Raw genomic sequence first — 26,806 nt, forward strand, 5'->3', positions numbered from 1 at the left:
GCCCCGCGCCGCTCCGCGCTGCCCCGCGCAGCTCCGCGCTACAGCGGGCGCGGCGGGCGGGCGGCGGGCGGTGCGGGGCCGGGGGAGAAAAGCGAAAGTTAGCTGGAAGTTGACGAAAGGGGATAGCGAGCAACTTTTTTTTTTTTTTTTTTTTTTTTTTTTTTTTTTTTTATTGAGTCGTTCCAAGTCTTGTGAAATAATATTCCCGGGTCCTGAAATAGTGGGCGCTAGAGGTCTGCGTTTGGCATCTGCCGGCGGGAGCGGAGAGACGGAGCGCTGGAGAGAGGGGGGAGAGAGACAGGCAGAGACGGCGGGGGGGGTGTGGGAGAAACCCTTCTGGTCTCGGGAACAATTATCGAGGAGAGGGAAGGAAGAGAATTTGTAGCAAAAATGGATCCGCTCTCAGTGAGGGGCTTTGGAGTCGCAGGTCCAGAGGGAAGATCCTGAAGGCAGCTCGGGTGTCCCAGCTGGGGGTTAAGAAGGTCTGGGGGAGGGGAGTGTGGGGGAGTGTCTTTAATTTTTAATTTTTTAAAATTTACTTGGGGGTGGAATTGCAGCTCGTAAGTCTCGCGCAGCTTTTTCCCTCCGTCTTCCAGCGGACCCTCTCCCGTTCGTTCTTTCTTTCGAGTCCTTTTCAGACTGGATTTTCCGAGCAGGAGAATGTGGCTTTTGCAGGGAAAAGCGGGTCCTCTCTGACCCCGCTCCCGCAGAGTCCCGCTGCAAAGGCTCGGGATGGCTCCTCGGTGATTCCCTGTTAGGTTCGGTGTCAGAGCAGGATCCCGGAGCCGGGGCAGCCTGTCCGTCCTTCTCTGCTATTATTATTATTATTATTATTATTATTATTATTATTATTACTATTACTATCATTATTACTATTATTACTATTACTATTATTACTATTACTATTATTTAGTTTCTGTTTCGCTCTGCCTCTGTGCGAAATATCTGGAGCTGGAGTTCCAGCGCAGTCTGTGCCCCGCTGGAAACTCTGCTCGTAGCTCTCGGAGGAGGCTCCGGCGAGCAGCGGCGCCCGCTCCGGTTCGCTCGCGTGGGTTTCCACGGGAGCCCCCCGGGGGGACCTGGGGCCGCTCAGAGCCGGGCTCGGGGCGGGGGGATCCCCCCCAGGTGAGATGATCCCCGCAGGTGATGGGGGGCAGCCCCCCCTGCAAACCTCTTTTGGGTTCAGCTTCTCCCCGGGGCTGCCGAGGGGTCACGGGCGCTCGCAGCGCTCTCACACGTGGGCTCCGAGGTTGATTTTGTCATTCAAGTTCGTTCTTTCGGAGCCTTTTCACGCCGCCAAGGTCAGCGGGCAGGGCTGGTCCCGGCCCCCGGGATGAGCCGCAGTCGCCCCTTCCCGGGGAGGACACCCCCGTTCCGGGGGGACCCCGCTCTCCAAACCCAGCGCTGCTCCTCGGGCCAGTTTTCCTCACAAAGTCTCTTTGTCGCCGCGTTTGTCGCCGGCCCCGAGCTCCGGCCGCCGTTCCTGTTTTGCGGCCGCCACGCAGCAGCCCCAGGCCCAGCGATTTACCTTGGTGTCGCGACATTTTCCATGGCGCTCCAGGAAGGTCCCCCTGTCCCCAAATCGTGTCCGTGTGCCCCCCGAACACCTCCCTGGGCTCTGCGGGCGCCAGCGCTGCTCAGGGCAGGATGGGTCACTCTTTACGTGGTCAACATTGTCACCCCATCGCCGGGGCGTCATTCGGGAAGTTCTTTGAATTAATCCGGGGATTTTATTTTATTTTATTTTATTTTCAATAAACACTCGTTTTAAGCGTCCCCGTTCAAATAACAACTTTTTAAAAAGTCGTCACTTACTGGTTTAGATTGCTAAAGTGAGGAGTAATTTTCAGTGCTCTCTTGGCTGGAAAAGCGAAGTTGAATGGTTAAATAAGGCGGAATATTTTACTTTTACTTTTATTTTCCTTTTTTTCCCCCTTTTTTTCACCCTTTCCTTCTCTTTCTTTTTACTTCTTGAAGAGGCCCCGGGTTTTTGCAGATGCGTGCCGGTGGGTGCGATGCAGATCCGGCCGCGTTTGAGCGCGGCTGCGACTCTCCACGCTCCCCCCGTGAGCTCTCAGCGAGCTCCTGCAGCTTAAGGGCTAAAAGGATTTCGGTGCCTGGATATCTCAAGAGCTCGGAGAAGAGCTGGGAGTTCCGCGGCCGGGAGCGAGCCCTTCCCGGCGGCCGGAGCTGCGGCCGCGGCCGCGGAGTGGCCGCGATCACGCCTGGAAGCGCCTGCTCGGGGGCTGAGCCCTGATTAAAATCAGGTGTTTAATACAATACAAGGCCCAACGGTTTATGGGGTTTCAGCCGAGGATTTTTTGGGAACACAGTTCAAAACAGTAGCCCAGAGCTAAGGTTTCAATATCCCAGGAGTATTTATTTGCGAAACAGATTAAACACGGACACGAGTGTAGGGATCTCGCTGTATTTTCCCCTGCAAGGTAGCGACAACTTCTTGCACCGCACGGGACCCCGCAGGTCCCTTCCCAGCTCGCTTTCCTGGATGCTCCAGCCCCGGGAGCGGCTGCGGGTGCTGGGAAAGCCCGCACGGCCCCGGTACGCGGCCGCCGAGCCGCGCGAGGCAGCGGGACGCGGGGCTTTAAAAACACGCTGTGCTGTAGAATTTCATTTCATTGGACAATATTTTAAGCAGATGTGAGGCTCCGCTGGGAATTCGGCTCTATTACCTGCCTGGGAAAGGGGGCGAACGCGTGTGCACTGGGGTGGGAGCGGAATTCTCGGCCATTTCAGTCCCACTCACACCGGGAGAGCGGCAGGTACCGGGGCAGCGGAGCTGAACCGGAGCCGGGAATGGTTCTCGCTCGCTTTGTGGCTCCCGGCCGGGCTGGGAGCCTTTAGGAATGGCTGTAAATCAAAAGACGAGGCTCGGTCAGGGTGCGGGGAGGCGCAGCAGCCCCGGGGGTGCCGGCGCCCAGGTGAGCGCTGCCCCCGCATCCCCCGCAGGGCCGGGCTGTGCCCCGCGGCTCCGGGGGCTCGGCCACCCGCAGCCCCGAAGGGGATCCGCGGGACGCGCAGGTTGAAGGCCATGCCGCGTCCCCGGCTCCACGGGCCTCGTCCCTCCGCCAGAAAATAAAATATGGGTGAGTGGGGAGAAGGTTCTGCGGCAGCCGGGGGTCTCGCTGCTGCTGGCGAGAGGATGCAGAGGAGGCGAATAACCCAGGAGTTGGGCGCTGCACGCTTGAAGCGAATTCGTTTCCTTTCGAAATCCCTGCATTTCAGAGTATAAATTTAATACCAAGCTACACACGGCTGGGCAGGATCGCAGGCTCTAAATAAATGCTCGTGCTGGCAAACGGCGGCTGATATTTCTGCAGCCCCGATTGCTTTTCACTGTTGGGAATAGGACCGAGGCACACTTCGGGGCCGGAGTTTTCAGGCAGCGCTGAGGTGCATCCTCCGGGCAGGCTGGACTGGCAGGAGAATGGTTGTAAACCCAGCCCTGCCGTCCCCGGCACCGCTTCCTCGTTTCAGGCTTCGCCTGTGAAGAGAGAACAGGCTTCCCGTTTACTGATATTTTATTATTATTATTATTTTTTTTAATTAAGGGTGATGAGACACTGAAGGGAAAGGGGAGAGGGAGAGGAGCGAACGCAGAGCTGGAGCCCAAGCGCCCCTTCCCGGCGCACGGCTCTGTTTGTGCTCCCGCAGACGCTTCCAACGCTGCAACGCGCGGAGGAGGAAAATTTATGGAGCTTTCGGACGTTTAGGTTGTTTTTTTCCCCCGTCTCCAAAGCTCTCCCTCTGCCCTATTCCCACCCAGAGCCCGGCTCCGGGCCCCGAGGGCGGACACCGGGGAGCCGAGGGAGGCATCGAGCGGCCGCGCTGTGCCCGGCCCGGTGCCCTGCCCTCGGTGACCGGGACGTCCCCAAAGCTCTCCCGGGCCGCGGCCGCGGGTGCGGAGCCCCGCGCAGGTGCGGGGCCGCCGCCACCGGGTCCCCGCCGTGGCTGGGTCCCCCCCCCCCCCCCGTCCTGCCCCGGATCTGTTCAATTAGGCAATTAGGGATGCTGGGCAGGGAAGGGGGGGTTGATCCGCTAATTAAGGTGATGCGTAATTAGCGCTTCAACAAAAATCGCCGAGGATTTAAGATCACTTCACTCTTAATTTTTTTTCCCCCCTTAAATTCTACAAATATAATGTACCAATTCCCCCACTCGTCCCGCGTGGGTTATTTGGGAAAAAGCACAGAGGGAACAACTGCAGAGCACGTCCTCTCCTTGGCCTGGGCAGGAACTTGGCAAACGGGGACACCGAGCTGGGGCTTTGACGTGGGGGACCGGCTGCTCTCACCCGCAGAGCTGCAGGTCCGAGGTGCCAAAGTGCTGGAGGAGACGCAGGGATCGGGGATTGGGGTTTGGCCCTCGCTGCCGGCCGTGCTCGTGGGTGTCCGAGCAGCTCGGATGAGGTGCGTGTGATGTCCATCCACGTGTGTTCACATCACGGGGCACTGGCGTGTCTGGATAGAAATATAAGTTTATAAAGTGCACCAGGGAAAGGCACGTTATCCCGATTTCACCGAATTCCCGATTTCACTAAGTTCCCGTTTCCCATGAAACCTCCGTGCCGGTGCAAGACGTGTCCGTACAGAGGCGTTTGTCTGTCGGGCTGGCAGTGCACATACAAAGGTCTTACAACACGCAATAAAATCACAGCTACTGTGCAGTCACGGACCAGAATGTTCTGTGCACAAACCGGACTGAATCTGTATTTTAAAACACTTCGTCGAACACCTAAACCTGTTTTATTTTTAGGCTTTGCACTGGGACTGCTGTGTGAGTTCAGGGATAGCAGAGGAGGTCTTTAACGAGCTGAGGGGATGAAAATAAACCCAGCATTTTCCTGAGGGCTGCTATTAAAAATACCTGGGGAAGACACTGAGGTCGGGAAGAGCACAGAATTGCCCTTCTGTTCGATGTTCAGCCGCACGATCCCAGGATAAGCCAGCCCCGAAAGGAGCAGGGCTGGGAAGAGCCGGCCGGGATGAAGCGCAGCGCACCTGAGGCTCACACAATCCCCGCTCCCTCGCGGGCAAAAGGCGAGGCAGGAGCTTGGATTTCACAACACGGCCGCGCTGTAATTCATCGCTGCCGCTCTCTGTAATGATACCCCGGCTCCTCGGGCGGGTGGGAGCGTTCCACGAGCGGGAATTCTGCCGGGATTCTGCAGCCCCGCTGCGCCGAGCTCCACCTGCCCGCCGGGCTGCGGGCTCCTATCCCTGCAGGGAATGCCACGGGAATCTCCTGTGCCACGGGGAAATCGCCTCGCCAGGCGCGGCTGCGCCTCATTCGTGTTTGCAAAGCACCCGGAGATTCTCTCAAGGAAAGGCCCTGTTGAGTGAGGAGTGTTATTATTGTGATTATGACTATGATTATTACGGCTTACGTGTTTTATAAAAGCTCCGTGCTATTGAATACGGTGCTTTAAAGACAAAGGCCTGAGAAGTTTGCAAACATGAAGGAGGTGAGGCTCAGGAGCCACCTGGATGATGGGGAAGGAGTTGTTATCCTCCGGCAGGGCTGGGGAAGGGAGGAGGTGTGTGCAGTGACTTGTGCAGGATCCCCTCCCGCTCCTGGTGACAGGATCAGGAGGAGAATCCCCATTTTTCAGAGCTGCTTTTGCCCTTCTAACTCTAAAATTTACATTCTCTCTGTTTATTATTATTCCCCCCCCCCCTTGTTGCATTAAACTTGTGGTGTGTGAAATTGTTTAGCGGAAGAAAAGCCTGCATTTCCAACGCAGCCCCCTTCTGTGGCACAGGGCTGGTGGCACCTGGGATTTGTTGGTGCTCTCCGTGGGCCAGGACAAGCTCAGGCTTTGTTTCCACAACTTGCTGCCTCTCCCCTGGTGCTGGATGCGTTTATTTTTTCCCGAGTTAGAGATGATTTAAATGACAAACTCGCGCGACTCCGGACGCTAACGGGAAACATCCAAATCTTGGCCGAATAATGATTTTCTCATGCTTGTTTCCCAAAAGATATCGTTCATCCCAGGGGGGTGAGGAGCCGGCACATCAATAAATGCATGTCCACAGTGTCTGTCTGCAGCTGGGGATGGAGACATGCGAAGGGGATGTGCAAACTCATTTGTTCCCACTCTCTGTAGCCGCCTGTTGATATGTCAGTGCTGCAAGCATCCCCCAACAAAATTCCTGCTGGGTTTCCTGATCTTAAATTCACCCTTTGGGGATTTTTCTTTTTTTTCTTTTTTTTTTTTTTATTTATTTTTTTTTTCTGGAGGAATTTCAGGTCAGGGATGCTGGAGTGGAAAAGATCTATGACCTTATTATTCCTTTTATTTTCCTAATGGATTTTCGTGCATCAGCCCTACCTCCTCACGGCTGTTTATTCTCATTTTTATTGCACTTGGGTTTGCATAGTGAGGCACCCAAATCTGCAACAGAGTGTCCCTGTCCCAGGGAGGATTTCTTCTTCCTCTTTCTTCCCTGAATGATGGCACCTTCTTTGCTCATAAAAATGAAATATGACTTTCATCCCCACACTAAGTGTGCTTCACGCTCCTGAATGCTCATACCCTGAATAAGGAGATTTTTTTTTTATGTCCGGGTTTTTTTTTTTTTTGGAACTGGGAAGAAATCTCCCTGCAGTAAGGGATGTCTTGGTGGATAGGATTGGAAAATGAACTCCTTTGCCAAGGATTTAAGTGCTTCTCTGTGCAGAGGTGTGCAGGACAGTGGGAGGAAGGAAAGTTTCTGTTCAGAGGGTGACTGAACTTTCATCCTGCACCCTAAAAGAGGTGTTTTACCCCAATTTATAAAAATAGTTAATAAGGTGGGGTTTTTCTGTACCACTGAACCCACTTTTGTGCTGCAAACGAGGCCACTGGTCCTCCTGGGGAGACATTTTCCAGGTGAAAATGGACTGAGACAGCCAAATTATTTCCAGTAGGCCACAGAATAATGCCTCCATCACGGTAAATCTTGGGCTGCGCCGAGCTGGTGTGGAAAGACTTTGTCTTCTCTTTACCATTCCCTTTTTCTAATTATATTAGGGACAAGAGTGGGGCTGGCTGGACCACAGCCCTCCCCAAAGCAGGGACTGCACAGCCACCGGGGCTGAGGTGTCAGCCCAAAAGCAACCAGGTGCTGATTTATTTTTTGCCTTGATAGTTTTACATCTTTCAGGTGTTTTGCTTTAAGGTCAGGTTTGGGAGGTGATGGGGGTTGTTTTTTTTTTTTTTTTTTTTTTGCTGCTCTGTTGTTCTTGGCTTGGGAACTCTCCCAGCAGAGCCCTGAGACACAATGCCCTGGCCTCAGCTATTGGGATCAATTTAGCCATCATTACCAGATAACGCTGTCAGCCCGTTTGAGATCCATATTTGTTTAATAGTTAATGTTCTGGACAAAATACAGAGGGGTGGGGAGAGAAGTCAAACTGCCCTGAATGCTCTGCTTATTTTATATCCACTATAACTATTTTTGTCCATGAAAATTGGCTTAATTATATCAATGGAATGTTTCTTTTTCAATTCTGTAGGCAATTAGTCCATCTTGCTGGCTGCAATTTATTTTAATAAAAAAATAAACCAGTGGCGTGTTCAGTTCCTCATCCCCTGGGGACAAATGCGATTGGTGTGTTTAATTTCATTAACTACAATGCGGCCTACTGGAAAAATGTATAAAATCAGCTTTATACAGCTTAAACACTGGCATTTGAAACAAATCATTACTGCATTAGCTGTCACCCCGGTAATTCTAGAATCCAAGACAAAAATATTATAGCTGTTTTTATAACCCTCTGCAAATACACTGTTAAAATAATTTGTAATCATTTTTTAAACATGGCCTGATGTTTCCAGTTAAAATATCTTATCACCACCAGAGAAGGTTGGCTATTCATTATCGCATGGAGGCTTTATTGAATGATTCATGGGTTGCTTCCCCAGCACAAAATCCCCTCCTGTCTGCCTGGAGTTCCCTGGTTTGGAGATGGACTCTCAGCACTCGGTGTTTTTTTGAACCAAATTTGTGTTGCACCGGTTGTAATTCCACTTTTGGGAGGGCAAGCGCAAGGAGCAGTTTTTTTCAGCTGTGCAGATGAGGAATATTCAAAAATTCAGCATCATTTCCACCTCCTCCTCCCTTCCACAGCTTTTCTTTCCATGAGACCCAGTGGGGAACATCCTAACACAGCTCTGAGTATTCCTTTGGCCTCTGAGGTGGGAGAGGAAGAGCTGAGGCTGTGCCCATCCCACTTTCTGTTCCCAAAATCAGCCCTCAGCCCTGATTCCGTGAGGTTCAGCCCAGCACAGCCCCTCTGAACCCAAATATTCGACACACCCACAGACCCCGGTACTTTGGTTCCCACTGTACCCCCTTCACCAGGGTGTTTTTCAGATGCCAAAATCTGGCCACAAAATGGTTCTTTTTTGCTTTTAAAATGTATCTTTTCCCTGTATAAGAGCACCCAGGGCTGGTTTAAGAGAGGTGTAACCAGTGACTAACGCTGGGCACAGCCCCCACGCCTGATCCTGAGCTTAAACTGATAAAACTCAGGATTTCTTTCTTAAGTGAGAGGCCAGATCCCCAACTCATGTAAATCAGCATCAACATCAATGAACCTAATTTTCACCAGCTGAGGACACGGCCCCAGAGACTTTGTGTGTGTGTGCACAATAAAAGGTGCAGATCTGGGTCTAGAACAGCTTTAAGGGGGTTCACTGCCAGCGCCTGCAGATCGATATCTGATGCAGAAACGCAGTTTGGCTTGGCTTGGTTTTTCTCCTCAACTTAAGGAATGATCAATTCTATAACCTCAGCAGTTTTCAGACAGATTGCTATTTTCTGAAGTGGCAAGGACTTCCTTTCCAGGGGAGTAATCCACAGAGGATGGGCCACACTGGACATGAGCCATCTGCTCCCTTGCACGCACTCAGCTTTATTTATTTCTTCTCCCTTCCCCTGCTGTCATAACCAGTAGTTCATTTTCTTTCCCTATCTTTAACTTTACAGCAGCGGCACCTTGTTGGAAGTGATAGCAATTTATTGTTTTATTGGCGTGCCAGGGCAAAAAAGGATCAGCTTTATTTCCTTCTCGGGATGAAATCACTTCAGGGGCACTAAAGGAGCTCGGGGCAGTTTCTCTCCTGGGTCTGGAGGGCACAGAGTGGCTGTGTAGGGTTGGGATTGGGATCACAGCTTTCTGTCGGTTCCCTGGGCTTTGGGGGGGTGTCAGGAAAGCTGCAGGATGAGGGGAAAAAAGAGACTTTTCCATCCTTGTCACAGATCAGCTTTACCTGGGGTTTAGGTACAGGATTAGGCTGGGACCAGCTCCAGCCAAGGACTGGCCTCCAGCTCCAGGGCTGTGTTAGCAGACGTGTTTCTCCTCTTTCTTTGGGGTCAGGATTTGTTGGCTGGGAGGAAATGCAGGAAGTTTGACCCAAAGTTTTGCTCTGAACATGGAAAAGTTGCAGTGGTGGAACGGGGGCAGCTCCTGTGCCCTGTTATTACAACAAAACCAACTTGGAGCACACTGAAACAACATTACCTGCTCCAGGACGCAGGAAAAGCAGGAATTTGGCCTTTTACTGAGCTGACAAAGTAACTTTCCCAGCTTAAAAAAATAATTTAGCCTCAGCTGCTCCATCTGTGACATGGGAGGGATCCCCTCGCTGTGATTTCTGGATCAGCAGTGTCTCATTAATCACCTTTGTGTCGGTCCAGCTCCCACCGAGCTCCTTGGGATGATTTTGTCGAATTTGCTGCTTCAGATTTTTCCCTTTTTTTTTTTTTTGCAAGTTTCATATTTGGCTAACAACCCCTCGTTCCATCTCAGACACTGATTAAAAAAAAGCTTTTGTTTACTTGTAGTCTGGCATTTTCTTTGCTTTCAGGACAGTGTTTAGTGGTTTTTATTTCACGGCGAATGGACCTTTTGGGCTCAATCATGTAAATGAATTTTTAAATGGCTGTGCTGCGAGTTCATGTAGTATAAAATCCCTCCACCATTTATTTTTTTTTTTTCTGTTTATAGAAAAGGGCTGGTTTCATTTTATATTTTATTGCCTCCATGTGAAATAAAGAACCTGCACAACTTGCGAGTGATCAAATGTTTTATTCCAGAATTATCACATAGGGATAAAATAAATTTCAATCCCTACATGGCACAATAGGCAGATTTAAAAGGAGTTGATGCCTCGTGGAGACCTTTGAAAAGCCCTCTGCTCAGCAACAGTTCTGCTCATGTATCCCACGTAGGAGAATAAAACCAGATCTTGGTTACTTTGGAAGTTCTTAAACATTTCCTGCTAGAATTCCCTGCAAGTCTTTATCCAAGGAAAGTTCAGGAGAGAATTTGGTTCTTCGTCCTCTGTTTCTGAGAGTGTTTATTAGGGAGGGATTTTCACAGGTGAGCCTGCAGGAAATCCAAGTTATCTTCACTGGTGTCCTCAAGGAAATGCCTGAGGAGCTACTGATGCTCCCTCAGACACCCAGAGATTCCTGCTTTTCCACACAGATACGATATTTGGGCAGTTTAGACCTTCCAGGTGATTTTAGTGCTCCCTGAAATAATTTCTTGTCTGGGGTTTAGGATGATTTATATAAAAAATGGGATCACCTGTGGAGCAAAAAGTCACCAACCTGTGAAACATCCTCGGAGAATCCCTGCTGGATCCCGCAGCTGCTCGGAGCAGCAGGTGGATGATACAGATGTTCCACATTTCCAAGTGTGTTTTTCATTTCCTCTCTTAACCCACTCTTGGCTTTTTAAGTCCCATTTCAGATAAAGGAGCATTTTTGCTTGGCTCTGGAGGGTGTCCCCAAGTTTGGTGCCACCAGCATCATCTCCAGCCACAGCCAGAGAGTTTCTCCCACATCCAGGAGTCAATTCCCAGCTAAATGTTGATTTTTGGAAGAGCAGTGTCTGTTCCAGTGGATCAGGGGAAGGAGCCTGCGTTTAACACCCATCTATGAATCTGTTTTTACCCAATGGACAGTAACCAAACAGGGTTTTTTTGTTATTAACTGTGGTGGTTTAGCAGTTTGTGAAAGGAGGCATTAACCAGAGCTGCAGAATTAACTGCAGCCAGCAGCTCCTCGGTGTTCCTGTGCCTGTGACATCCAGGGCATTTGTGGTGTGTGGGGGAATTTGGCTGCTCAGGCCAGGAAGAAGTTCCTGCAGGCTGGGCTGGGAGTGAGCTGAGGTTCTGGAGGGTCAGTGGCTCAGCCCCAATCCCACACCCGGAGAAAAAGCACAGAGAAATGGCCCTCCCCACCTTCCCTGCCTGAGAATTCCTGGTTATTTACTGCAGCATCCAGAGCTTTGGTGAATGAGGTGGGGGGAAAGTGAAACAATGGCAGATTCCTGGAGCGCTGCGTTGGTTTGAGCCCTCCTCCCTCTCCCTGTGAACACCCCCAGGGTGTAACAGGGCAAACTGAGGCTTGTGCCCAACTCAACAGCAGGAACTGTGGATTCCAGGATGGAATTTTGCCTTTCCCCCTGTGCAGCTCTTCAGGGCCTCGAGGGAATCATCCCCATGGCCAGGCTCACCCTGGGCAGCATCAAAATCTCACTGCTCGGAGCTCCAAACCTGCTGAGGTCCTTGGTGGCTCCTGGTGGTCTTCCCATGGACTTTGCTGGACTTTGGAGCAGGCCCTGAAGGCTCTGGGATCTTTGGGACATCCGTGGTGCTTCCATGTAAAGAGTTTTTCCCCCAGTCTGAGCCCCTGTGTAGCTCTGGGTAATGATTAACCACCAAGGGGCTGGGGTAAGACGGGTTTATCTCCACGGAAAAAAATCAGCCCTGCCTTTGTCTCCACTTCTGAAGTTCTCCTGGTGGGATTTGGCTTTTAAATATTTGTAAATGTGCTTGTTGGGGTTGGTTTTTCTTTTTTTTTAATTTTTAACCTGCAATTCGTAGAGTTCTGTGCCTGATTCTTCCCAACCATCCCAGAGCAATGTGTGTTTCTGCCCCCTCAGAATTCCAGGATAAGCGGGATGATCCCATTCCATGGCAACATTTTGGTAATTGAAGACTGAAGAGAGAGCCTGAAGGACTCCCATGTCAATATATGTATTTTATATCTGTATTTCTAGTCCAGAGTCACAAGTTATAACTATTTAAGGAGTTTTCTTCTTGTTTACAGTGGCAGATTCTTAAATTCCCTTTTCAATTCTTTCAACAACGTGACTTCACACACGTTTAAAATGAGAAAACCCCCCGAAAACAGCCCCAAACCAACTTGCTGGTGTATCTATGTAGAGGTTAAATATTGGCAGGGTGGCCATTTAGATCCTTGTGCCTCGGTGCTCACATTAGAACAAAAAAAAAAAAAAAAAAAAACAAAAAAAACCAAAAAACCCAAAAGCCAGCACTCTTGAAAAATTACTGAATTCTCCTTGCAGTGTCGGGTTCCAAGATAATGATGTGTCTGTGTGTGAAAATATTAAATTGCAATAACATGCAGAGTGAGTGGCTTTCTGAATGGGGTATTCAGTTCACAGCTTGGACTATACATAAAGCTAGTGAGTGACAGAATACAAATGGTGTCATAAAACATCAGGGGAATTTAGAGCCAGCCTCAATCTTTTTGATCTATACTCTATCTGCAGAGCTCTCCCCATCTATCTTTAGTTAATGAAACAGTTAAACAGATTTAATTATTTATCACTGTTTAATGTCAGGAGTTATCAAAACAGATTACGCTTCCCCCCCCCACGCTTCAAGGTATTAGAAGGACTCTCAATGTATTCACTGAAGCCTGGGATGCTTCCTGTGCTTTAAAACAGGTTTTTAAATGGTTTTAAACCCAAACTCTTTGGTGCCAGTGGGTGCTGAGTTTCCTTGCCTCAGAACAACTTTATTCCTGCAACTTGGCTCGTTTCTGACACAAACTGCTGTTATTCTTCCCAGAAAACGGAGGGAAATGAGAATTCAGTTTCACTTGAGGTGAGGAATGGAGCAGAACAGGACAGCTCTGGGAGGGTGGGGGTGACCCACCTCTGACAGGGCCAGAAATCAGAGACAAACCAAAAACCCCCCAAATCACTGCAAAATCTGCTGGACTCATCCTCTGCACCCCAAAATCAGCCCCAGAAGATTTACAGAGCTCTGTTAATCAGCATGTCCTTGTGGCTTCCCACTGCCCACCTCTCTCACGTGTGGATGTGTATAAAGTACCTTATGGAATTTCTGACCAGCCCCTGGATCCCAGCCCCCTCCGGAATGCCGCTCCTACCTGTGGCTCTCTTGTTTCCCAGGAGGAAATCTCAGCACTGCCACCCCGCAGGAGGACACCAGGCTCCTGCCTCCCTGCCCTGCCCCTGGCAGAGGTGTTGATTGTCCCCCTCCCGAGGCTGGGCTGAGCTGCTAAAAGCCCCCGTTTGTTCCTGAACCTCATCTGCTCATTCCAGGCAGCAGGAAGGGCTTTGGGATCCCCCTCAGCCTGACCACCTGGGTCTCCTCTATTGGCAGCTTTGATAAGAAATCATTCTTCTCCACCTAAGCTCTCCCTTTCCCCGTGGTTTTAAATTGCTCCCCACCCCTGACAGACGACCCTCGTTCAAAGAGAAGCGTGCAGGAGGCTGCTGGTTCCACTCAGTGTTAGGAGTCCATTACCAGAGGACTGAATCCTGTTGGGATCTCTCGGGAGACTCCCTTGCTCGGCCCACCAGACAGAGTCTGGCATTGTGAGCGCAGAGGGCAGGGGGATAAAGGAATCCAGCCTGGCTTTCCCCTGACAAAGAGACCTCAATACTTTTATTCAGCAGAAAATGGAATAATGCTGCTGGGTTTGCTCCCAAAGCCACGGCAGCTTCACGCCCTGAGGGCTCTGGCCTGGGGCAGAGCTCTGGGCCAGGGGAGAGGGCTTTGCACTTGAAATGAGATTAAAGGGCCTCTCTGTGCCAACACCTGAAAGGTTTCGGGGGTTACCAGAAGAATCAAAAGCGCCAGCCCAGGGTAACCCCCCTGAGCTGCAGGGATGGGCAGGAGAGCCCAGCTGCTGGAAACCCAACCCTCCCTCCATGCCAGGCTCCCGTCAGAGGGCACCAGGTGGTGTCCTTGGGGTGAAGGTGGGTTAGGGACTCCTCCAGGTATTCCAGGGAAGAGCCATTCCTGGGCAGTTAAGTGATGTCCTTTATCTTTTAGGTGACCTGCCCTAAACCCCTTCCAGCCACAGAGAACTCCCTGGGCAGTGGGATCCCACTTGGTTTTGAATGTAAGAGAAAGTTTTGTGTTGTAGAAATCAGAGGGAACACGTGAGCTACGTTTGGAAGCATCTCCACATCTAAAACCCAAACTTGCCGTTTGAAATGTGTGAGTTGGGGCACTCAGATCAAATCATAAAATCAGAATGGTTCGAGCTGGAAGGGACCTTAAAGACCTGTTGGTTCCAAATCCTTGACAAGGACAGGGACACCTTCCACTAGCCCAGGCTGCTCCCACCTCCATCCTTGGACACTGCCAGGGATGGGGCAGTCACAGCTTCTCTGGGCACCCTGTGCCAGGGCCTGCCCACCCTCACAGGGAGCAATTCCTTCCATCTATCTAGCACAAATTTCCTCTCTTTTGGTTCAAAAATTAAACCTTTGATTTTTCTCTGTGCCTGGACCTGCCCAGTGGGAACATTTTCCTCACTGTGGCTTTTGCAGTGGTGTTTTCCTGTGAGCACACGGAGGGGCTGCAGCTCCCGGGGGCAGGTGGCACAGATGGCTCTGCCAGAGGTCACTCCTGTGCACAAACCTTCCCCGTGGCTCACGGGGACATCATTTACAGCACCCCAGATGTCTCAGCGGGAGCAAAAGCAGAGCCCATAACGTCATATTAAAGATATTGATACATTATTGATTATTATTTAGCCCAGCCTTCAGATGTGATGGAGTGGTTGCTGTAAAGCCCCTGATTCCTGCGGGATGTGAGGGGAGGACGCTGTGCAGGCAGATCTCCTTTGGGAAGTCCTGGCTGAGTTTCAGGAGTGAGGTGCTGACACCGAGTCCTGATGCTCCCATGGATTTTTGCTGCTGCTGCCAGGTGGTAATTCCTAAAATATTTGAGTAAAACTTTGCCCCAAATAGGATCTTTCAGTAGTTTTGGGTCTTATACACACAGAGCTGTGTCCCAGGGCAAACTCCTGTGAGGAAAGGGCAGAGGGGGCAGGTAATGCCACCTCTAAAGGACAGCAGGAGAAAAAAGCTAAAATTTGGGGGTTTTTTCTCTGAATGAATTTTATCTCCACAATTATTGTAGGAGCAGCTTCTGGCAAAAGGAGTTGTTGGGAGCCAGGTGCTGGAATTTTGCACCGTGGGGTAAACAGAAAGTGTCTGACTGGCTTTGCAGGAGGGAACAGCTGCGGTGGAGGGAGATTCCAGCTGTAAAAGGCAAAACCCTTGGTAAAGGCAATGAGCTCTGAGAGTCATTTTGCAGTTGCAGGGAAAGCCCAGGTTCTACCTCTGTGCCTTGGCCTGGACACCATAGAGATCCATAGTAACAGAAATTAGAATTAAAATGAATGAGTGGCTAAAACGGGATCTTTCACAGTTTGCTGGCAACAGATCCATCTTTTTTTTAAAGTGTATTCTTCTTTTCCTTAGCTCACGTCACAGAAACTAGCTGTTAAAACTTTAATTACTTTAATTCCAGCCATCATTAATTTTGAGGCATTATTTTATCCCTTGTTAAACCCCAAACCTATTCAGCTGTGAAAACTTCTGAACGGAGGGGGAAGCAAATTTGTGAAAAGACAAAATGATCCCGCTACTGACCTGAAATTCAGACATTTATTCCTGGTATTTCTCGGTTTCATTCCTTGCTTCTTTCCCTCAAAGAAGGAGCAGGAACGACTTTGGTGTTCCTGCAGTGGGAGAGGGAAGGAGCTGCAAGTGCTGCTGAGGGGTTTCTATTAAAGTGGGAGATAAACCCACAACCCCCCCCCCCCCCCCCAAAATCCAGCACTGCAGTGACCCAAAGGGATCTCCTACACTTTCACTGGATAAAAACCCCAAGAAAACCAAAGCCAGGTGAAGCTAGGGTGGATTTCCTGGGAGAGAGGAGAGGAGCCGCCGCTGTTCTCCACGTCAGGGTGGTCGGGTGGGACGTGCTTTGGTGGGCAGGCTGGAGTTTGGTCAAAGGTTGGGCTTTATGACCTTGGAGGCCTTTTCCAGCCTTAATGATTCCATGATTTAATTGTCCTTGGCGTGGGGTGGAGGGGCTGGCACAGCTCCTTCCCCTCCAGCCCTGGTGCCCCCTCGTTATTTTACAGGGACCTGCTTCCCCATTTTTGGCTTTGCTGCAAGAGCTCTCTGGGAGGGATTCCCAGCACAGCTTTTCTGTAGGATGAACACATCTGGATAATTTGGAGGAGTCTGAGTCCTCAGCACCTCCCGGAAGCCGGAGCCGAAGCTTTGGGATTTTCCCCCTTCGTTCACGGCGCGAGTTTCCCCTTTGATTAAACAAATGATTCTTTGCCTAATTTGTCTATGTTGGCTATTTTTTTTTTTTTAATGAAACATGCTCTTAATTAAGTAAGAGAAATACAGAAACATGTTTATTCTCGAGATTTATGCGAAAAATGAGAACCCCACTGAAATTTCCAGTAGTGAAGCAATTAAGTAATGGAATTCCACAGTATAAACATGGTATAATTCAACTATAAAACCGATGTCTAAGTAATGTTAATGAGCTGACTTGAAGCTACAAAGGCTCGAAAAGTTCACTCACAGATGAAAATGGAATTTGTTCTCTATTATAAATGAAAGAAAGTTGGTTTGAATGAGGGATAGGCTCCAGCTGGAACCCCCAAATAACTCCCCCACGGTTTGGGCTGACAGGTTGCAGAATTTGCAGTGGGTTGTTTAAACCTTCGCTGCAGTAACTACTGAAATATTCTATTTTCTGTGCTGTAGCACAGAGCTGAGAGCCACAGCGCAGGGATTGTGTCTGTGGGAAGCAGCTCAGACCAGACCGATGCTTCAGCAGAGCTCCAGCTTGAAAACTGACAAAAAGTGGGGGTTTATTTCAGCTTGAACTTCGAGTTCGGATTGAAATTCGGCAAAAATCTTGTAGCTGGCAAGTTTAATCCCTGTTTTCTGTGGAATCATCCCCTCCCAGCCAGCAGCATCAGGAGGATGAAGGGAATGGGGCTCTCCATGGCACCTTCTGAGAAGCGAATTTCACTCGTTCCGTGTTTCCTTCGCTGCTAATCCTGACTGGACTTTTCTCCCCCCTTCCAGATTCCCATCTATTTTGGTAAATCCCTTTTTCCAGAGTGTTAACGGAGCAGTTTGCTGTGGGGGGTGTGTGCACAGTGCTCAGGGTCGCTCTGCCAGCCCCAGCCCTGCCTGTTCCAGTGTTTCTGGCCAGCTCCCGGGGGCTTCCTCTGCTCTCCCAGCTCCATTTTCTTTTCTTCTCTTACTCCACTTCAGAATGTTGTTCCTGCCACCTTCTCAGCCCAGTAAATAGCACGCTGAAGATTTATGGGGTTGGAACTTCCAATGCCATAACAGATTTTATATATTTTTCACGGCGTTATTCAGACGTGTGATGTTATGGTTTAGCTCAAGCCCCGGTGCAGCAGCTCTGAGGAGCTCCTTCCTCACGGGCAGTTCCTCTTTGCCAAACTTGTATTTGCACTTGCTCCTGAGGAGGAGGGAAGGAATGTTCCATAAATGTTGCACAGGATTAAAGGATGGAGACTCGGAGCCTGAACCTGCGGCCTGGGGGAAGCACCAACCACAGCTTGCCTTTGAGAGGAGTCTGGGCTTCCTTCTCCTTCCTTCTCCTTCTCCTTCCTTCTCCTTCTCCTTCCTTCTCCTTCTCCTTCCTTCTCCCTCCTTCTCCTTCCTTCACCTTCCTCTCCTTCCCTCTCCTTCCCTCTCCTTCCTTCTCCTTCCCTCTCCTTCCTTCTCCTTCCTTTCCTTCCTTCTTCCTTCTCCTTCCTTCTCCTTCCCTCTCCTTCCCTTCCCTCCTTCTCCCTCCTTCTCCCAGGCTTTCCCAGCCCAAATGGGGTGTGGGATGATGCTGTCAGAGCTGAGGGAGGATGGCGAAGCAAAGACCACTCAGGGGTTCTGGGCAGTGAGGCATTGATGGGGTATTTTGGGTGGATGTGGGGGTTTTGTCTGGGTTGTTTCCGTGTTGAATCCCCCCTGTCTCCGGCAGCTTTGCCAGGTGCTGCAGCCCCAAAATGGTTCTGGACACTTTCTGTGCCAGGATTTGTGATGTGGCACCTTGGTCACCCTCACTTTGGCTCAGGGATGGTCCCTCTGGTGATGGAAAGGTTTCCATCCTGAAAATCCATAGGACAATTCACAGGTGGAGATGAACAAGCAGCACAGAATGCCGAGGAGGGCTGAACTCCTTGCTCATTTTGGGGAAAGTCCCGGCCTTTTCTCTCACATTTTCCCCTGTTGAATATGAGACTATTAAAAAGTAAAGAAAACAACAAAATTAAACCCCCAACCCACGTAAAATGAATTAAATCAGGGGCACATCTGCTTGCCCTGGGGCACATCTGCTTGCCCTGGGTTCCTTTCCCAGTGATCCCAATTCTGTGGAGTTTCACGAGTTTATAAAACATTAACTACTGTGACAAGAAGAACAAACATTGTTCCCTCCTTGCACAGCTCCCAAACCCAGCTACCAGATGGACCCAGCACCCAGCAAGGGAATGTTAATTTTGATGGAGAGAGCCTTGGTGTTTGGGTATTAAAGAGCGTGCCTTGGGAAACGCAGCACAGTAGACGTGTGTGTTTGTGCTGAGTGCTGTCTTTGTCTTTCATCTATAAAAACACTAATTAAAGGATAATGTAAAAACCTGCAGCAGGTCTGGGTGTGCTGCTAAGGTAAATAAAAATGAAACAAAAAGGTGTATAAATATATATATAAATATATACGTGCATGGTAGGGCAGTAAAAGCGCATTGTTAAACCGCTGTGTGCCCCAAAATTTCCGAATTAAAAGCTGAACAGAAACACATCTGGAGCGGGGCACAAACTCCCAGTTCTGCGTTGGCTCCGTGCTTTATTTGCCAGGAATTGCTGTGTGGGGAAGGCTCCTGGAACCCCACCTCACAACCTCCCCCTTTCCCAGCCCCTCCTGTGGCCAGCACCACCCCGGCAGCTTTAGCCCAAGGCTGGAGCTGAGCTCCAGATGCTGCTGCTGCTGCCTGGGGTCTCTGGGCCCTTTTAACCACTCCAAACCAGAGCCAGCCTGGAATATTAACTGGGCTGTGCCTCTGTGTGTCCTGAGGGAAGCTGTCAAGCAATTAAGAGCGATCCTGTGCAGTTTAAAATGTGGGATATCACATCTAAACCTGGATTATTTGGTGGTGCTTCATCCGAGGGTGGTGCTGACAGGGAACCACCGAGGCAAATCAGTGCTGGAGGGTTTGGAATTTAGTGTGTGACCTCCCTTAGGCTTCTGGAGCCCTTCAGGTGGCTGTGGGACAGTGGAACTGTCCCCTCCAGGGCTGCAGGAGGTGCCCCACATCTGGAGCGTTCCCCTCTGGGATGGAGCACACGCCTGGAATTCCTCCAGCAATTCCCAGCACTGAAGTTGGAAACCTCCACCAGAGCAGGTCCCCTGCACAGGGCACACCCTGGTGCCACCCAGTTCAGGCACTGGGCAGCTTCCACTTGGGAATGGAAGGCTGGTTTCTCATGGGGAACCAGGAGGGAAACAGGCTGGAGTTGGGAGCAAAGCAGAAGCTGCTCCTTGAGCAGCGAATTTGTGGTGCCTTAAGGTGACCACGGGGCTCTGAGTATTTCCCTTCATCCCCTCAGGGTCCCAGAGCAGCTCCCCAGCACAGGGTGGTCATTGTGGAAGATTGGGAAAGATTAATCCAAAACCCTTCAGGAACTATGGAAATCTTTCCATTGGATTCATGGAATCATGGGATCACTGGATGGTTTGGGCTGGAAGGGATGTTACAGCTCATCTCATTCCAGCTCCCATGACACGGCAGGGACACCTTCCACTAGCCCAGGCTGCTCCAAGCCCCATCCAGCCTGGCCTTGGGCACTGCCAGGGATCCAGGGGCAGCCACAGCTTCTCTGGGCACCCTGTGCCAGGGCCTGCCCACCCTCACAGGGAACAATTCCTTCCAATATCCACCTAAACCTTCCTGCTTCCGGTTTGAACCCATTCCTCCCTGTCCTGCCACTCAAGTCCCAAATGCAGAGCCCCTCTCTGAATTCCCTGTGGCCCCTTCAGACCCTGGAAGGTGCTGTGAGGTCTCCACACAACCTGCTCTTCTCCAGGCTGAGCAATCCCAACATTCTCAGCCTGAGAACTTTGATTCACCCAGTTCTGCCTTCGCTCCTCAGTGTGTGAATGGAACAACTCCTCCCTGGCAGCATTGGCCTTATTAATAAATATCTTCCTGGGCAGAGATCCAAGGTTGAAGGTCTCTGGTACAACTGAGGTGACAAAAGGTCCCCTTATCACCACTGCATTACTTTCAGGGTGTTTAAGTCCCCTCCAGAATCTTCTCCTGCTCTTGCTGGCACAGGAACAGCCACCTTGGTAAAGAGAGAGGGGGAAAAAATTTTAAAAAAAAATCATAAAATCTCTCTTTGTGCCACTCTCCCCCTGAAGAAAAAGCTGAACATCTGACTTAGGTTTGCTGAAATAACAGCAGATGTTTATCTTGTATTGTATGGCACATGGCACTACATCCCATAAACCCCCTCCTGCAGCTTAAAGCCGAGTTTCTGCTCCCTCATTTGGACACTCGCAGGCTTTGTGCTCCTTCTGAAATGTTTTCATTTCTCTGGAGCTTAATCTGCTACCAAAGTATTTGTAAGTATCACGTTATAAAGCGTGAAATGAGGAATAGCAAAGGAGATTTTCAATACTTCCTTCCCCTAAGCACAGCGCTGAGCAGCTACTTACCTGCAGCCCCAAAGAATGGCAAAATTGTGCAAACTTGCTGCAGCTAAAGAGAATCCACTCGATGTGGGGGGGTTGGGAACAGATCAATAAGGGGAAAAAACCTCCTGTCTTGGGAAAGGAAAAGCTGGGGGGGGAAAAAAACCCCAGTTTTTGTGGGGCTTGTAAAAATGTAATGTTTTCACTTTTAAGGCTTGCGTTTGTTTTACTGTGAAAAGAGTGAATGCCTGTAGTTGGTGTAATTTTTTAATATGTTTATACACACAGAGACTTAATTCCAATCATTGCAACTGCAGAAAACTCTGCTGCTTGAGAGAAATGGCAAATTTTGTCCAGCATTAATCTGTGGCTCTTTGCTAGCGAAAATAAACGACAAAATAAATTCAGGAAGAATTTCTCCATGGAATGGGTTGTCAGGAATTGGACAGGGAGGTTTGGAGTCCCCGTCCCTGGAGGTGTCCAAGGGAGGGCTGGAGGTGGCACTCAGTGCCCTGGGCTGGGGACAAGGTGGGGATTGGGCCCAGCTTGGACTCGATGGCCTTGGAGGTCTTTTCCAACCTCAGTGATTCTTGGCTTCTTGATGCAGTAGAGGCTGAATGCTGGCTTGAACAGGGACATGGTGTGGGCCACAAGGTATTTCAGGTGGCACAAAAGTAGAGATGGACAAGAGTTGCTGAGGAAATCGATGTTTTGGGAAGAAGCAAAATGGGAGCATCCCGATCCTGCACAGCCACATCCCCATCCTCAGCTGGGACTGACTTTTTAATATTTTTTTACATTTTCTAGACATTTCTGAGCTCCACTGGTCCATGAATGTTGTGGCTTCTCCTTTAGCATTCTCTCTGAAACATGGTTTATTTTATGTTTGAACAAATGCAGCCCTCCTTTGTTTCCTCTGCTGAATTCTTTATTTATTATTTCCTAAAATGATTTGATTTTCTCCCTCTTTCCCGACACATCTGATTGCAATAAGCTGATACAAAATAGAACCGAGAAACAAAAGGCTGAACATGCTGATAATGTACATTTGGTTTGTATTTATCGTTTTAAGATGTGTTTTAATTGGTTCACTACCAACATCCTGTAACTTCCAGTCAGACACAGGAGAAACCTGTTTCATTTTAAAGTCACTTAATTCCTTCCCTCTTTCAGCTGGGAGCACTGGATAAGGCCCTACTGTAATATCTCCACATTTAATTTCATTAGAACATTTTTAAAAAGAGGATTATAATCCATTTTGGTTTGTGATTCTCCCTTGGATTTCACTGTGAAATGGGATTTTAAAACAAGAACGACACAAAATGGGCTTTAGTACCTTCATGAATAACTTCTGATGAAAAAATGCAGATGTAAACCTCAAAATAAACAGTTTCCTTGTTATCCCAGAAGCTTAATCTGCTTAGTTTAATGAGGAGAAAGTGGAAAGGTGACAGGAATGCCACCTTGAAGCACTCACCTACAGCAAAATTGGAGTTAATGGGGTAAAAGTGCCACAACACCTTCATTAAAAAAAAAGAAAAAAGTAGGAATTGAGGAAAAAGGGCTTGGAAGAGCAGCTCCCACATCCCATAAACACCAGCAAGGGAAACCTCCCTTTGCTGGGTGTGCCAGGAGCGTGTTCTTCAAACCTACAGCACTTCCATGCTCGGACAACTCAGCAGAGACTCGGAGCTCAGGGCTGAGAATGCGCGCGCTGAGTTCGGAGCCTCCTGGAGCTCTACGTGCACCAAACAGGAATTCATTTGAGGAAGTCTTGTTGAGCAGGAGGTCAGCCTGGAAACCACAGCACTGCCCCTCCTGCCCTTGCCCTTGCCCTTGCCCTTGATGAGACCACTGTTACCTTGGACTTCAAGCTCCAAGTTGCAATTAGTTTTCGAAGATATTTTAGAAGGTGCCAGTCTCCTTTTGCCCCTGCTGAAATCAGAGCTCGTTAAAGCAGAGGGCAGTGCAGGTATTTCTATTTTCCACCTCATTGCAGCACGTTTTATGAAAAACCCTGACTTTTTTCACCCCTGACTGTTCCAAACCCTGTGGTTAAACCCACCTGGCAGCCTTGGTCCTGCTGGGACTTCAGTGGCATTGATGACCACGTCGAGGTCACAGCCAGCCCATGAGGATGAGGAGGCTCCAATCTTTGTGGGTTTTGCCCCTGACAGCTTTTGGGTGATTCCACAGCCAGCTCTGCCTCATGGAAGTGACACTTGCACACCAACTCTCCTCTCCATGGGAAAAAGGTGTCCCCAGCCCCTCTCCTGGGTGATAAGGAAAGTTTCTGCTGCTGTGGTGAAGCTGTTTCACGTGGTCAGTCCAAATCAAGAAGTTTGTTAACAGAAGTGGTGAGGTGGTGGAATTACCTGGAAGCTTTCCTAGGTTGGTGTCACACATTTGGGGACCTGCAGGAGCTGCCAGAGCCCAGACAGGGGCACGGAGAACCTCGGGGCCAGGGAGGGTGATGGAGCTCCAGGAGGTGCTTGGAATCAGCCCTAAAAGGTTTTTCCCCCAAAACGGAGCAGTTTTGAAGGCTTAAAAACAAGGTCTTGAAAAGAAGTTTTTCTGTCTGTGAGGAGGGTGAGGAGTTGGACACTCTTCAGGAAAACTTATGGAAACTTCTGTTTCAACGAATGTGGTGGAGTTTCCCTTTTCCACTTGGCTACTGGGAAGGTGGGGAGGGGGAAAGATGGAAAAAGCTTCAGTATTTTTTGCTGGCCAATTTGGGTCACAAAGAGAACTGGGAAGTGTCTTTTCCCAGCAAAACCCTTGCTGGAAGCCTCTGTCCAGCTCTGCCAGGCTGAGCTCTGGCTCCGAGGGAGCTGGGATAGGAGCTGGGGCAGGAGATTCCGGCTCACCCGTGTGTTTTTTGGGGAAGATTTCTGTGATTTTGCACAAGTGAGAGGTGCAAAAGCAGGGAAGGAGCCTGGGAGGGGTTCAAGGCTCGGTTTGGAAGGCTGAGAGAAATAGAGGGCCAATATTGCACCAGTGTGGTGTGGAGAGGGACTCCAGGAAAGAGACATCCCTCAGGCACTGGGCTGACAGTATAAATAGCTCTGGATGCTTTAAAACAAATACAGAATCATTTCTTTAGCTCAGCTCTCTGGAGCTTTGCCAAGGCTGTGCTAATTATATTGTATCTTGTTTTTATCATCCATGTTCCAAACCATTTCTTGTGCCAAAACGTCTGGACGCTTCTCTCCCAGTATCCCGCTCCCAGTTTAGGTTTCTGACCATCTTCTCATTTTTTGTTGAATTTTCCCATTCTTGGAAAAAAATTCTCGGTTGTGACCTTGTGCTACAGCAATGCTGCTTGGGCAAATTCCCTAAAAATGGGTAAAAAAGGGGAAAAAAAGATGATTAAAGTGCATCATGATGCCAACACACTCTGCAGTGCATCCTTCTGTGCTGGGATGGACCTGCAGGAGCATTGACCTTTCCCTTTTGGAAGTCACACGAGGTTTTCTGTGCCTGGAAATCTTGCAGAGAGAGGCTGCACCATGAAGGAAAGGGATTTTCTGCTGTGGTGTTTGGTGGAGAGGTGGATGGAGGCAGAGGAGGGGGTTTGGGGTTTGCAGAACTGGGAGGGAGAAGAGCGGGAGCGATGGGAGATAAGAATAAAGAGGATGCAGAGTGTGATCAGATGCAAAAGGAGAATAAGGGCAAAAAGGTAGCTGGGACAAAAGGGGTCAAAAGGGCACAGAAAATAAGAAGTGGAGCAGAGGGGGGAGCGTTTCCATGCTGCAGTTCTTGTGAGGATTTTTTAGGACAGACCTCGGTTAAAACATTAGAGGGACGAACCTAGAAGCGATAAAACTTTATAATTCCAAGGACAACACGATTTCAATTGAATCTCTTATTTCTAGTGGAACTTTCCCCCTTGAACAATTTCATAGGAGGGTTCAATGCTTGCAGCAGCAGAGGATGCTCCATCCCAGGGGTTCCAGGCGCCAATCCTGCTGCAGCCCCTGCGCCCACAGCTCAGGGGGCAGGAAGGAGCCAGGGGGGTTTGCCGAGGGCAGGGACCCTCAGCGTGGCTCAGGGACAAGGATTTGGCTGTAAGCACCCATCAGATGCTCCCTGCACATCCAGTCGAGGGGAGAAGTCAGTCACCCAAAGATGACAAAGGGGGCCTTGCTCTCGAGGCCTGAGCTGCTGCTGAAACACTCTTTGAACTCTTTGAGGTTTCTTTGCTTCCTTTCTTTTTCTCCTTTTTTTTTTTTTTTTTTTCCTCCTCCTTGTGGGTTTTTGCTTTCTTCTGAAGAACAAAAAAGTAACTTCCCATGCAGATCTGGCCTGTGTGGGACAAGGACTCTTTTGAACTATTTTCCATACTGTCCCTATTCAAAAGAATCTTCTTGCAGCTTCCCGAGGAGCCCTGACAATGTTCCATTTGGGGAAGGACATGGGGAGAACAGGATTACAACCGGGCAGTGCACGCTGAGGCATTCCTGAGGGAAAGGGGCAGGATTGCTCTGCTCTGCTCCGTGGCCAGCGGTGAAACAGATCTGAAAGCTGAAATTCTCCCCGTGTTCGTTCAGCTGGACGCGCGTCACAGAATTATTCTTCCTTGACACTCGTTACTGTTGTGCTTTCTGTCGTCAGAGCATGTGCAATTCCTGCTCAGCCTGAGGCCTCTGATGCCAAAAGTCATGTCCAGAGTGGGAAAGATCTCAAGTTAAAGCTGGTCAAAAGCCCTCTGGCACGTTTTCCACGTAAACATCTCAAATGTATAGTTTCCTCAGCAAAGATGTTAAGTCTGCTGCTATTTTAGGCAAAGCCTATTTTTAAAGCTGGAGATAAAAATAAATAAAACCACAACATACTGGCATTTCCTTCCCATAGGATCTGGACATCTGGGTGGTTATTCTTTGCCAGTTCTCCCCTGAAAAATTTGTGGAGGAACACAAAACTGCTGTAGCTCTGGGGGGTGGGTTGAAGCTCTATGGGAAGCTGAGGAAAAGGTGGCAGAGGAGTGACAGCGAACACTCAAAAAAAAAAAGAAATACAATGTACAAATAAAACGTGGGTGAACCCAGGGTGGGATCCCAGCAGCGAGCACGCTGCGCTTCTGCTTTTAAAATTTATTTTAATTCATTTTAGCGGGGGGAAAGGGGTGAGAAACCCTGCAGCACCTCTGCTGGGCAGCCTCGAGCTCTCCCTCAGCCAGACCACCCCAACCAAGCCGCGACTTCAGGCGGGAGGGGGCTGAGGAGGAAAAGCGGAGGAGGTTCTCCCGTGGATTTCCAAACAGACAGAAGCTGCCCGCGGCTCCGGCTGGGAAATGCGATCCCGGAGGGTGCGCAGGGGTCGGGGCCAGCCCTGCCCGGGGCTGCCTCTCCCCCTCCCTCAGCCCGGTCATGTGTGGCAGCTCAGGGGATGCTCGGCAAAGCCTGGCTTGATAAGGAGGTGCCTAAATTAGGCTAATGATGGGTTCTCCTGGGTAATGCAGGGCGGGAGAAGTTCAAAGCCTGGGTTTTCTGTCCAAAATACCTGCCAAGGCTCTTTGATGAAGTGTCTTTGTCAGAACGATTAAATGAAGGTTAAAAAGGCCGGACCTTTTCTCAGCATATTTGACTCGCTCTTTCTTCCCTCTCTTCAAGGTGTCTTCGTGTTACATTTATTTGCTTCATGAATTCTTTATTACACTAATCAGTCCTGATGTACAAACTCATTAGAAAATGAGCTGGAAATGTAAGATCTGTCAAATTTCAGAGACTTCTGACATCGTTAGACTCAAGGGCCTTTTTGCAGGGAGAAGGGAGAAAGGAAAGAAGCTAATGAGGAAATGTCAGATAATGTAGAAGTCAATCCATTTGGAGATGAAGTTTTACAAAGTTCAGAGGGAAAAGTTATAGGCTTGCCAGGACAAGCACCTATTTTTATTTTTTTTTAATGTAAATTTTGGCACAGAGGAATTTTTTTCTTCCTGAGGTTGCTGCACGCTTCTGGTTT

General features: G+C 49.5%; 1 protein-coding gene across 2 annotated transcripts in view; it reads left to right on the top strand.

Moving 5' to 3' along the window:
• The window catches only part of PRDM16 (PR/SET domain 16), a 287,456-nt gene that overhangs the window by 213 nt on the left and 260,437 nt on the right, over positions 1-26,806 (top strand). The gene's annotated exons all lie outside the window — the stretch shown is intronic.

Source organism: Coloeus monedula, assembly GCF_965178545.1.
Source record: "Coloeus monedula genome assembly, chromosome: 22".
In the NCBI taxonomy this organism is placed as follows: domain Eukaryota; kingdom Metazoa; phylum Chordata; class Aves; order Passeriformes; family Corvidae; genus Coloeus; species Coloeus monedula.